Here is a 10,942-nt window from a genome sequence, read left to right as displayed (position 1 = left end):
TGGGGATTGGTCAGACTCCCCTAAGTATGCAAATCAGAACCTCCTAGCCTCTGCCCACTAACTTCCAGAAGCTTCTAGAAGCTTCTAGATCCAGGGGGAGGTACCAGAGACCTGCCTTTGTAGAGCCACCCAGCCTGACCTGCAGTAACCCAACCCAAATTCTGACTCACAAAACTTACCATGAGTCTAGTAGCACACTAGAGGGTCCTACAAGAGCATTACACAGCTAACTGTACTGTAGAGAAATGGTCCTGTGCAGAGTCCATACATACAGAATAAGAACAGATACTGAGAATTACACCCAGCATACAGGACAGGAGAAGTAGTACTGTGCAGAGTCCATACATACAGAATAAGAACAGATACCGAGAATTACACCCAGCATACAGGACAGGAGAAGTAGTACTGTGCAGAGCCCATACATACAGAATAAGAACAGATACCGAGAATTACACCCGGCATACAGGACAGGAGAAGTAGTACTGTGCAGAGTCCATACATACAGAATAAGAACAGATACTGAGAATTACACCCAGCATACAGGACAGGAGAAGTGGTACTGTGCAGAGTCCATACATACAGAATAAGAACAGATACCGAGAATTACACCCGGCATACAGGACAGGAGAAGTGGTACTGTGCAGAGTCCATACATACAGAATAAGAACAGATACCAAGAATTACTCCCCCCTCTCCATGCATAGTACACCAAGGCCACATAAAGGCTACCAAAGGGCCACATTTGGCCCTCGGTATGGCCGGACTGGAAGTAAAAACCAGCCCTGGAAATAATTTAATACCGACCCCATAGCATTATTATACCGACCCAACAGCATAACGTCATTATTTTCTTCTTCATGTCAGAGGCTGCGGGCATGGTACAGAAGATGTCAGAGGCTGTGGGCATGGTACAGAAGTTGCAGAGGCTGCGGGCATGGTACAGGAGATGCAGGGGCTGCAGGCATGGTATAGGAGATGCAGGGGCTGCGGGCATGGTACAGGAGATGCAGGGGCTGCGGGCATGGTATAGGAGATGCAAGGGCTGCGGGCATTGTACAGGAGATGCAGGGGCTGGGGGCATGGTACAGGAGATGCAGGGGCTGCGGGCATGGTACAGGAGATGCAGGGGCTGCGGACATGGTACAGGTAATGCAGAGGCTGTGGACATGGTACAGGAGATGTCAGGGGCTGTACGGACATGGTAAAGGAGATGTCAGAGGCTTTGTGGACAGGGTACAGGAGATGTCAGGGGGCTGTGCGGACATGGTACAGTAGATGTCAGAGGCTGCAGGCATAGTACAGGAGTTGCAGAGGCTGTGCAGACATGGTACAGGAGATGTCAGAGGCTGTGTGGACATGGTACAGGAGATGTCAGAGGCTGCGGACATGGTACAGGAGATGTCAGAGGCTGCGGAGATGGTACAGGAGATGTCAGAGGCTGCAGGCATGGTACAGGAAATGTCAGAGGCTGCAGGCATGGTACAGGAGATGTCAGGGGGCTGTGCGGACATGGTACAGGTGATGTCAGAGGCTTTGCGGACATGGTACAGGAGATGTCAGAGGCTGTGCGGACATGGTACAGGAGATGTCAGGGGCTGTACGGACATGGTACAGGAGATGTCAGGGGCTGTACGGACATGGTACAGGAGATGTCAGGGGCTGTGCGGACATGGTACAGGAGAGGTCAGAGGCTGTGCGGACATGGTACAGGAGATGTCAGGGGCTGTACGGACATGGTACAGGAGATGTCAGGGGCTGCGGACATGGTACAGGAGATGTCAGGGGCTGTACAGACATGGTACAGGAGATGTCAGAGGCTATGTGGACAGGGTACAGGAGATGTCAGGGGGCTGTGCGGACATGGTACAGGAGATGTCAGGGGGCTGTGCGGACATGGTACAGGAGATGTCAGAGGCTTTGTGGACATGGTACAGGAGATGTCAGGGGCTGTGCGGACATGGTACAGGAGATGTCAGGGGCTGTGCGGACATGGTACAGGAGATGTCAGGGGCTGTGCGGACATGGTACAGGAGATGTCAGGGGCTGTACGGGACATGGTACAGGAGATGTTAGAGGCTATGTGGACAGGGTACAGGAGATGTCAGGGGGCTGTGCGGACATGGTACAGGAGATGTCAGGGGGCTGTGCGGACATGGTACAGGAGTTGTCAGAGGCTATGTGGACAGGGTACAGGAGATGTCAGGGGGCTGTGCGGACATGGTACAGGAGATGTCAGAGGCTTTGTGGACAGGGTACAGGAGATGTCAGGGGGCTGTGCGGACATGGTACAGGAGATGTCAGAGGCTTTGTGGACAGGGTACAGGAGATGTCAGGGGCTGTACGGACATGGTACAGGAGATGTCAGAGGCTTTGGACATGGTACAGGAGATGTCAGAGGCTGTGCGGACATGGTACAGGAGATGTCAGAGGCTTTGGACATGGTACAGGAGATGTCAGAGGCTGTGCGGACATGGTACAGGAGATGTCAGGGGGCTGTGCGGACATGGTACAGGAGATGTCAGAGGCTTTGGATATGGTACAGGAGATGTCAGAGGCTGTGCGGACATGGTGCAGGAGATGTCAGAGGCTGTGTGGACATGGTACAGGAGATGTCAGAGGCTGCGGACATGGTACAGGAGATGTCAGAGGCTGCGGACATGGTACAGGAGATGTCAGAGGCTGCAGGCATGGTACGGGAAATGTCAGAGGCTGCAGGCATGGTACAGGAGATGTCAGAGGCTGAAAACATGGTACAGGAGATGCAGGGGCTGCGGGCATGGTACAGGAGATGTCAGAGGCTGTGGATATGGTACAGGAGATGCAGGGGCTGTGTGGGCATGGTACAGGAGATGTCAGAGGCTGTGGACATGGTAAAGGAGATGAAGAGGCTGCGGGCATGGTACAGGAGATGTCAGAGGCTGCGGACATGGTACAGGAGATGTCAGAGGCTGCGGGCATGGTACAGGAGATGCAGGGGCTGCGGACATGGTACAGGAGATGCAGAGGCTGCGGACTTAGTACAGGAGATGCAGAGGCTGCAGACTTGATGCAGGAGGTGGTCAGAGGCTTTGCGGCCATGGTACAGGAGATGCAGGGGCTGCGGACATAATACAGGAGGTGGTCAGAGGCTGTGAAGAAATGGTACAGTTGATGTCAGAGGCTGCGGGCATGGTACAGAAGATGTCAGAGGCCACGGACATGGTACAAGAGATGCAGAGGCTGCGGACATGCTACAGGAGATGCAGAGGCTGCGGACATGGTACAGGAGATGCAGAGGCTGCGGACATGGTACAGGAGATGCAGAGGCTGCGGACATGGTACAGGAGATGTCAGAGGCTGCAGGCATAGTACAGGAGTTGCAGAGGCTGCAGACATGGTACAGGAGATGTCACAGGCTGCGGTCATAGTACAGGAGTTGCAGAGGCTGCAGACATGCTACAGGAGATGTCAGAGGCTGCGGACATGGTACAGGAGATGTCAGAGGCTGCGGGCATGGTACAGGAGATGTCAGAGGCTGCACACATAGTACAGGAGATGTCAGAGGCTGCAGACATAGTACAGGAGTTGCAGAGGCTGCGGACATGGTACAGCAGATGCAGAGGCTGCGGACATGGTACAGGAGATGTCAGAGGCTGCGGGCATAGTACAGGAGTTGCAGAGGCTGCAGACATGGTACAGGAGATGTCAGAGGCTGTGCAGACATGGTACAGGAGATGTCAGAGGCTGTGCGGACATGGTACAGGAGATGTCATAGGCTGTGCGGACATGGTACAGGAGATGTCAGAGGCTGTGCGGACATGGTACAGGAGATGTCAGACACTGTGCGGACATGGTACAGATGATGTCAGAGGCTGAGGATATGGTACAGGAGATGTCAGAGGCTGTGCGGACATGGTACAGGAGATGTCAGAGGCTGCGGGCATGGTACAGGAGATGTCAGAGGCTGTGGGGACATGGTACAGGAGATGTCAGAGGCTGGGGACATGTTACAGGAGATGTCAGAGGCTGTAGGGACATGGTACAGGACATGTCAGAGGCTGTGGGCATGGTACAGGAGATGTCAGAGGCTGCGGACATGGTACAGGAGATGTCAGAGGCTGTGGACATGGTACAGGAGATGTCAGAGGCTGTGCGGACATGGTACAGGAGATGTCAGAGGCTACGGGCATGGTACAGGAGATGTCAGAGGCTGTGGGGACATGGTACAGGAGATGTCAGAGGCTGGGGACATGTTACAGGAGATGTCAGAGGCTGTGGGGACATGGTACAGGAGATGCTGCGGGCATGGTACAGGAGATGTCAGAGGCTGTGGGGACATGGTACAAGAGATGTCAGAGGCTGGGGACATGGTACAGGAGATGTCAGAGGCTGGGGACATGTTACAGGAGATGTCAGAGGCTGTGGGGACATGGTACAGGAGATGTCAGAGGCTGCAGGCATAGTACAGGAGTTGCAGAGGCTGCAGACATGGTACAGGAGATGTCACAGGCTGCGGGCATAGTACAGGAGTTGCAGAGGCTGCAGACATGGTACAGGAGATGTCCGAGGCTGCGGACATGGTACAGGAGATGTCAGAGGCTGCGCACATGGTACAGGAGATGTCAGAGGCTGCGGGCATAGTACAGGAGTTGCAGAGGCTGCGGACATGGTACAGCAGATGCAGAGGCTGCGGACATGGTACAGGAGATGTCAGAGGCTGCGGGCATAGTACATTGAGTTGCAGAGGCTGCAGACATGGTACAGGAGATGTCAGAGGCTGTGCAGACATGGTACAGGAGATGTCAGAGGCTGTGCGGACATGGTACAGGAGATGTCATAGGCTGTGCAGACATGGTACAGGAGATGTCAGAGGCTGTGCGTACATGGTACAGGAGATGTCATAGGCTGTGCGGACATGGTACAGGAGATGTCAGAGACTGTGCGGACATGGTACAGGAGATGTCAGAGGCTGAGGATATGGTACAGGAGATGTCAGAGGCTGTGCGGACATGGTACAGGAGATGTCAGAGGCTGCGGGCATGGTACAGGAGATGTCAGAGGCTGTGGGGACATGGTACAGGAGATGTCAGAGGCTGGGGACATGTTACAGGAGATGTCAGAGGCTGTGGGGACATGGTACAGGACATGTCAGAGGCTGCGGGCATGGTACAGGAGATGTCAGAGGCTGCGGACATGGTACAGGAGATGTCAGAGGCTGTGGACATGGTACAGGAGATGTTAGAGGCTGTGCGGACATGGTACAGGAGTTGTCAGAGGCTGCGGGCATGGTACAGGAGATGTCAGAGGCTGTGGGGACATGGTACAGGAGATGTCAGAGGCTGGGGACATGTTACAGGAGATGTCAGAGGCTGTGGGGACATGGTATAGGAGATGTCAGAGGCTGCGGACATGGTACAGGAGATGTCAGAGGCTGCGGACATGGTACAGGAGATGTCAGAGGCTGTGGGGACATGGTACAGAAGATGTCAGAGGCTGGGGACATGGTACAGGAGATGTCAGATGCTGGGGACATGTTGCAGGAGATGTCAGGGGCTGTGGGGACATGGTACAGGACATGTCAGAGGCTGTGCGGGCATGGTACAGGAGATGTCAGAGGCTGTGCGGGCATGGTACAGGAGATGTCAGAGGCTGTGTGGACATGGTACAGGAGATGTCAGAGGCTGTGGGGACATGGTACAGGAGATGTCAGAGGCTGGGGACATGGTACAGGAGATGTCAGAGGCTGGGGACATGTTACAGGAGATGTCAGAGGCTGTGGGGACATGGTACAGGACATGTCAGAGGCTGTGCGGGCATGGTACAGGAGATGTCAGAGGCTGCGGACATGGTACAGGAGATGTCAGAGGCTGCGGACATGGTACAGGAGATGTCAGAGGCTGTGCGGACATGGAACAGGAGATGTCAGAGGCTGCGGGCATGGTACAGGAGATGTCAGAGGCTGTGGGGACATGGTACAGGAGATGTCAGAGGCTGGGGACATGTTACAGGAGATGTCAGAGGCTGTGGGGACATGGTACAGGAGATGTCAGAGGCTGTGGGGACATGGTACAGGAGATGTCAGAGGCTGTGGGGACATGGTACAGGAGATGTCAGAGGCTGGGGACATGTTACAGGAGATGTCAGAGGCTGTGCGGACATGGTGCAGGAGATGTCAGAGGCTGCGGGCATGGTACAGGAGATGTCAGAGGCTGTGGGGACATGGTACAGGAGATGTCAGAGGCTGGGGACATGTTACAGGAGATGTCAGAGGCTGTGGGGACATGTTACAGGAGATGTCAGAGGCTGCAGGCATGGTACAGGAGATGTCAGAGGCTGCAGGCATGGTACAGGAGATGTCAGAGGCTGCGGACATGGTACAGGAGATGTCAGAAGCTGTGGGGACATGTTACAGGAGATGTCAGAGGCTGTGGGGACATGTTACAGGACATGTCAGAGGCTGCGGAGATGGTACAGGAGATGTCAGAGGCTGTGGGGACATGTTACAGGAGATGTCAGAGGCTGCAGGCATGGTACAGGAGATGTCAGAGGCTGCAGGCATGGTACAGGAGATGTCAGAGGCTGCAGGCATGGTACAGGAGATGTCAGAGGCTGTGCGGGCATGGTACAGGAGATGTCAGAGGATGTGTGGACATGGTACAGGAGATGTCATAGGCTGTGCGGGCATGGTACAGGAGATGTCAGAGGCTGTGTGGACATGGTACAGGAGATGTCAGAGGCTGTGCGGGCATGGTACAGGAGATGTCAGAGGATGTGTGGACATGGTACAGGAGATGTCATAGGCTGTGCGGGCATGGTACAGGAGATGTCAGAGGCTGTGGGGACATGGTACAGGAGATGTCAGAGGCTGTGCGGACATGGTACAGGACATGTCAGAGGCTGTGGGCATGGTACAGGAGATGTCAGAGGCTGCGGACATGGTACAGGAGATGTCAGAGGCTGTGGACATGGTACAGGAGATGTCAGAGGCTGTGCGGACATGGTACAGGAGATGTCAGAGGCTACGGGCATGGTACAGGAGATGTCAGAGGCTGTGGGGACATGGTACAGGAGATGTCAGAGGCTGGGGACATGTTACAGGAGATGTCAGAGGCTGTGGGGACATGGTACAGGAGATGCTGCGGGCATGGTACAGGAGATGTCAGAGGCTGTGGGGACATGGTACAAGAGATGTCAGAGGCTGCGGGCATAGTACATTGAGTTGCAGAGGCTGCAGACATGGTACAGGAGATGTCAGAGGCTGTGCAGACATGGTACAGGAGATGTCAGAGGCTGTGCGGACATGGTACAGGAGATGTCATAGGCTGTGCAGACATGGTACAGGAGATGTCAGAGGCTGTGCGTACATGGTACAGGAGATGTCATAGGCTGTGCGGACATGGTACAGGAGATGTCAGAGACTGTGCGGACATGGTACAGGAGATGTCAGAGGCTGAGGATATGGTACAGGAGATGTCAGAGGCTGTGCGGACATGGTACAGGAGATGTCAGAGGCTACGGGCATGGTACAGGAGATGTCAGAGGCTGTGGGGACATGGTACAGGAGATGTCAGAGGCTGGGGACATGTTACAGGAGATGTCAGAGGCTGTGGGGACATGTTACAGGAGATGTCAGAGGCTGCAGGCATGGTACAGGAGATGTCAGAGGCTGCAGGCATGGTACAGGAGATGTCAGAGGCTGCGGACATGGTACAGGAGATGTCAGAGGCTGTGGGGACATGTTACAGGAGATGTCAGAGGCTGTGGGGACATGTTACAGGACATGTCAGAGGCTGCGGAGATGGTACAGGAGATGTCAGAGGCTGTGGGGACATGTTACAGGAGATGTCAGAGGCTGCAGGCATGGTACAGGAGATGTCAGAGGCTGCAGGCATGGTACAGGAGATGTCAGAGGCTGCAGGCATGGTACAGGAGATGTCAGAGGCTGCGGACATGGTACAGGAGATGTCAGAGGCTGTGGGGACATGTTACAGGAGATGTCAGAGGCTGTGCGGACATGGTACAGGATATGTCAGAGGCTGTGTGGACATGGTACAGGAGATGTCAGAGGCTGCGGACATGGTACAGGAGATGTCAGAGGCTGTGGGGACATGTTACAGGAGATGTCAGAGGCTGTGCGGACATGGTACAGGATATGTCAGAGGCTGTGTGGACATGGTACAGGAGATGTCAGAGGCTGTGCGGGCATGGTACAGGAGATGTCAGAGGATGTGTGGACATGGTACAGGAGATGTCATAGGCTGTGCGGGCATGGTACAGGAGATGTCAGAGGCTGTGGGGACATGGTACAGGAGATGTCAGAGGCTGTGCGGACATGGTACAGGAGATGTCAGAGGCTGTGTGGACATGTTACAGGAGATGGCAGAGGCTGTGTGGACATGGTACAGGAGATGTCAGAGGCTGTGCGGACATGTTACAGGAGATGTCAGAGGCTGTGCGGACATGGTAAAGGAGATGTCATAGGCTGTGTGGACATGGTACAGGAGATGTCAGAGGCTGTGGGGACATGGTACAGGAGATGTCAGAGGCTGTGTGGACATGGTACAGGAGATGTCAGAGGCTGTGGGGACATGTTACAGGAGATGGCAGAGGCTGTGTGGACATGGTACAGGAGATGTCAGAGGATGTGTGGACATGGTACAGGACATGTCAGAGGCTGTGCGGACATGGTACAGGAGATGTCATAGGCTGTGCAGACATGGTACAGGAGATGTCAGAGGCTGTGCGGACATGGTAAAGGAGATGTCATATAGGCTGTGTGGACATGGTACAGGAGATGTCAGAGGCTGTGGGGACATGGTACAGGAGATGTCAGAGGCTGTGTGGACATGGTACAGGAGATGTCAGAGGCTGTGGGGACATGGTACAGGAGATGTCAGAGGCTGTGGGGACATGTTACAGGAGATGGCAGAGGCTGTGTGGACATGGTACAGGAGATGTCAGAGGATGTGTGGACATGGTACAGGACATGTCAGAGGCTGTGCGGACATGGTACAGGAGATGTCATAGGCTGTGCAGACATGGTACAGCAGATGTCAGAGGCTGTGCGGACATGGTACAGGACATGTCAGAGGCTGTGCGGACATGGTACAGGAGATGTCATAGGCTGTGCAGACATGGTACAGGAGATGTCAGAGGCTGTGCGGACATGGTACAGGAGATGTCATAGGCTGTGTGGACATGGTACAGGAGATGTCAGGGGCTGTGCGGACATGGTAAAGGAGATGTCATAGGCTGTGTGGACATGGTACAGGAGATGTCAGAGGCTGTGTGGACATGGTACAGGAGATGTCAGAGGCTGTGGGGACATGTTACAGGAGATGGCAGAGGCTGTGTGGACATGGTACAGGAGATGTCAGAGGATGTGTGGACATGGTACAGGACATGTCAGAGGCTGTGCGGACATGGTACAGGAGATGTCATAGGCTGTGCAGACATGGTACAGGAGATGTCAGAGGCTGTGCGGACATGGTAAAGGAGATGTCATAGGCTGTGTGGACATGGTACAGGAGATGTCAGAGGCTGTGGGGACATGGTACAGGAGATGTCAGAGGCTGTGTGGACATGGTACAGGAGATGTCAGAGGCTGTGGGGACATGTTACAGGAGATGGCAGAGGCTGTGTGGACATGGTACAGGAGATGTCAGAGGATGTGTGGACATGGTACAGGACATGTCAGAGGCTGTGCGGACATGGTACAGGAGATGTCATAGGCTGTGCAGACATGGTACAGGAGATGTCAGAGGCTGTGCGGACATGGTACAGGAGATGTCAGAGGCTGTGTGGACATGGTACAGGAGATGTCAGAGGATGTGTGGACATGGTACAGGACATGTCAGAGGCTGTGCGGACATGGTACAGGAGATGTCATAGGCTGTGCAGACATGGTACAGGAGATGGCAGAGGCTGTGTGGACATGGTACAGGAGATGTCAGAGGATGTGTGGACATGGTACAGGACATGTCAGAGGCTGTGCGGACATGGTACAGGAGATGTCATAGGCTGTGCAGACATGGTACAGGAGATGTCAGAGGCTGTGCGGACATGGTACAGGAGATGTCAGAGGCTGTGTGGACATGGTACAGGAGATGTCAGGGGCTGTGCGGACATGGTAAAGGAGATGTCATAGGCTGTGCGGGCATGGTACAGGAGATGTCAGAGGCTGTGTGGACATGGTACAGGAGATGTCAGAGGCTGTGCGGACATGGTACAGGAGATGGCAGAGGCTGTGTGGACATGGTACAGGACATGTCAGAGGCTGCGGGCATGGTAAAGGAGATTAATAATCAATGAATAAATATCCAAAGAATTTTGTGAATAAATGATCAAAAACTGTGTGGAAATAAAACCTCAAAATCTAAACAATCAGTAATTCAATAAGCAGTTAGATTAAAGTGACTAAGTGCACATATTGACAAAGTGACTAATGCAAGGTGTACTGTCACTAAGTAAACAAATGACACAAAGTGCATAAAAAAAGTGAACAATAAATATATCACTGTGAAAAAATCATTAGATAAAATTATAAACAAATGATACAGTATACAATATACTGTAAATTAAAGCAAATGGCGAGTGATATGGTGACTGAAAATTAAAGTGACTGATTGGTGTAAAGGTGCCCAAATGCACAACATAAAAAAGTCCATATAGTGAATACATTATTCTGATTCTGAAGTCCCATAATTGTGTGGATCTTGAAGCAATCCAAAGGTGATTTGTGCAGGTGAGGAATCAATAGTGCTCCCCTCCCTTTAAAAACCGCACTCACCAGAAATGGGTACCCCTGCAGGGGTAATGGGGGGATAATACTCAAAGTAATACTTCCATCAGGTCAGGGACATCTGCATGGATAAATTGGGCTATTCTAATTGCCTCCTCCCCCACGGGTGTGGGTTAATACTTCCAATATAGGTAACTCACTCAAACAGCATCAATATGGAAT

This window comes from Pelophylax lessonae (assembly GCF_965119305.1).
Source record: "Pelophylax lessonae genome assembly, chromosome: 6".
Classification (NCBI taxonomy): Eukaryota; Metazoa; Chordata; class Amphibia; order Anura; family Ranidae; genus Pelophylax; species Pelophylax lessonae.
The sequence above is the reverse complement of the archived record's forward strand: the minus strand, read 5'-3'. Positions refer to the sequence as shown.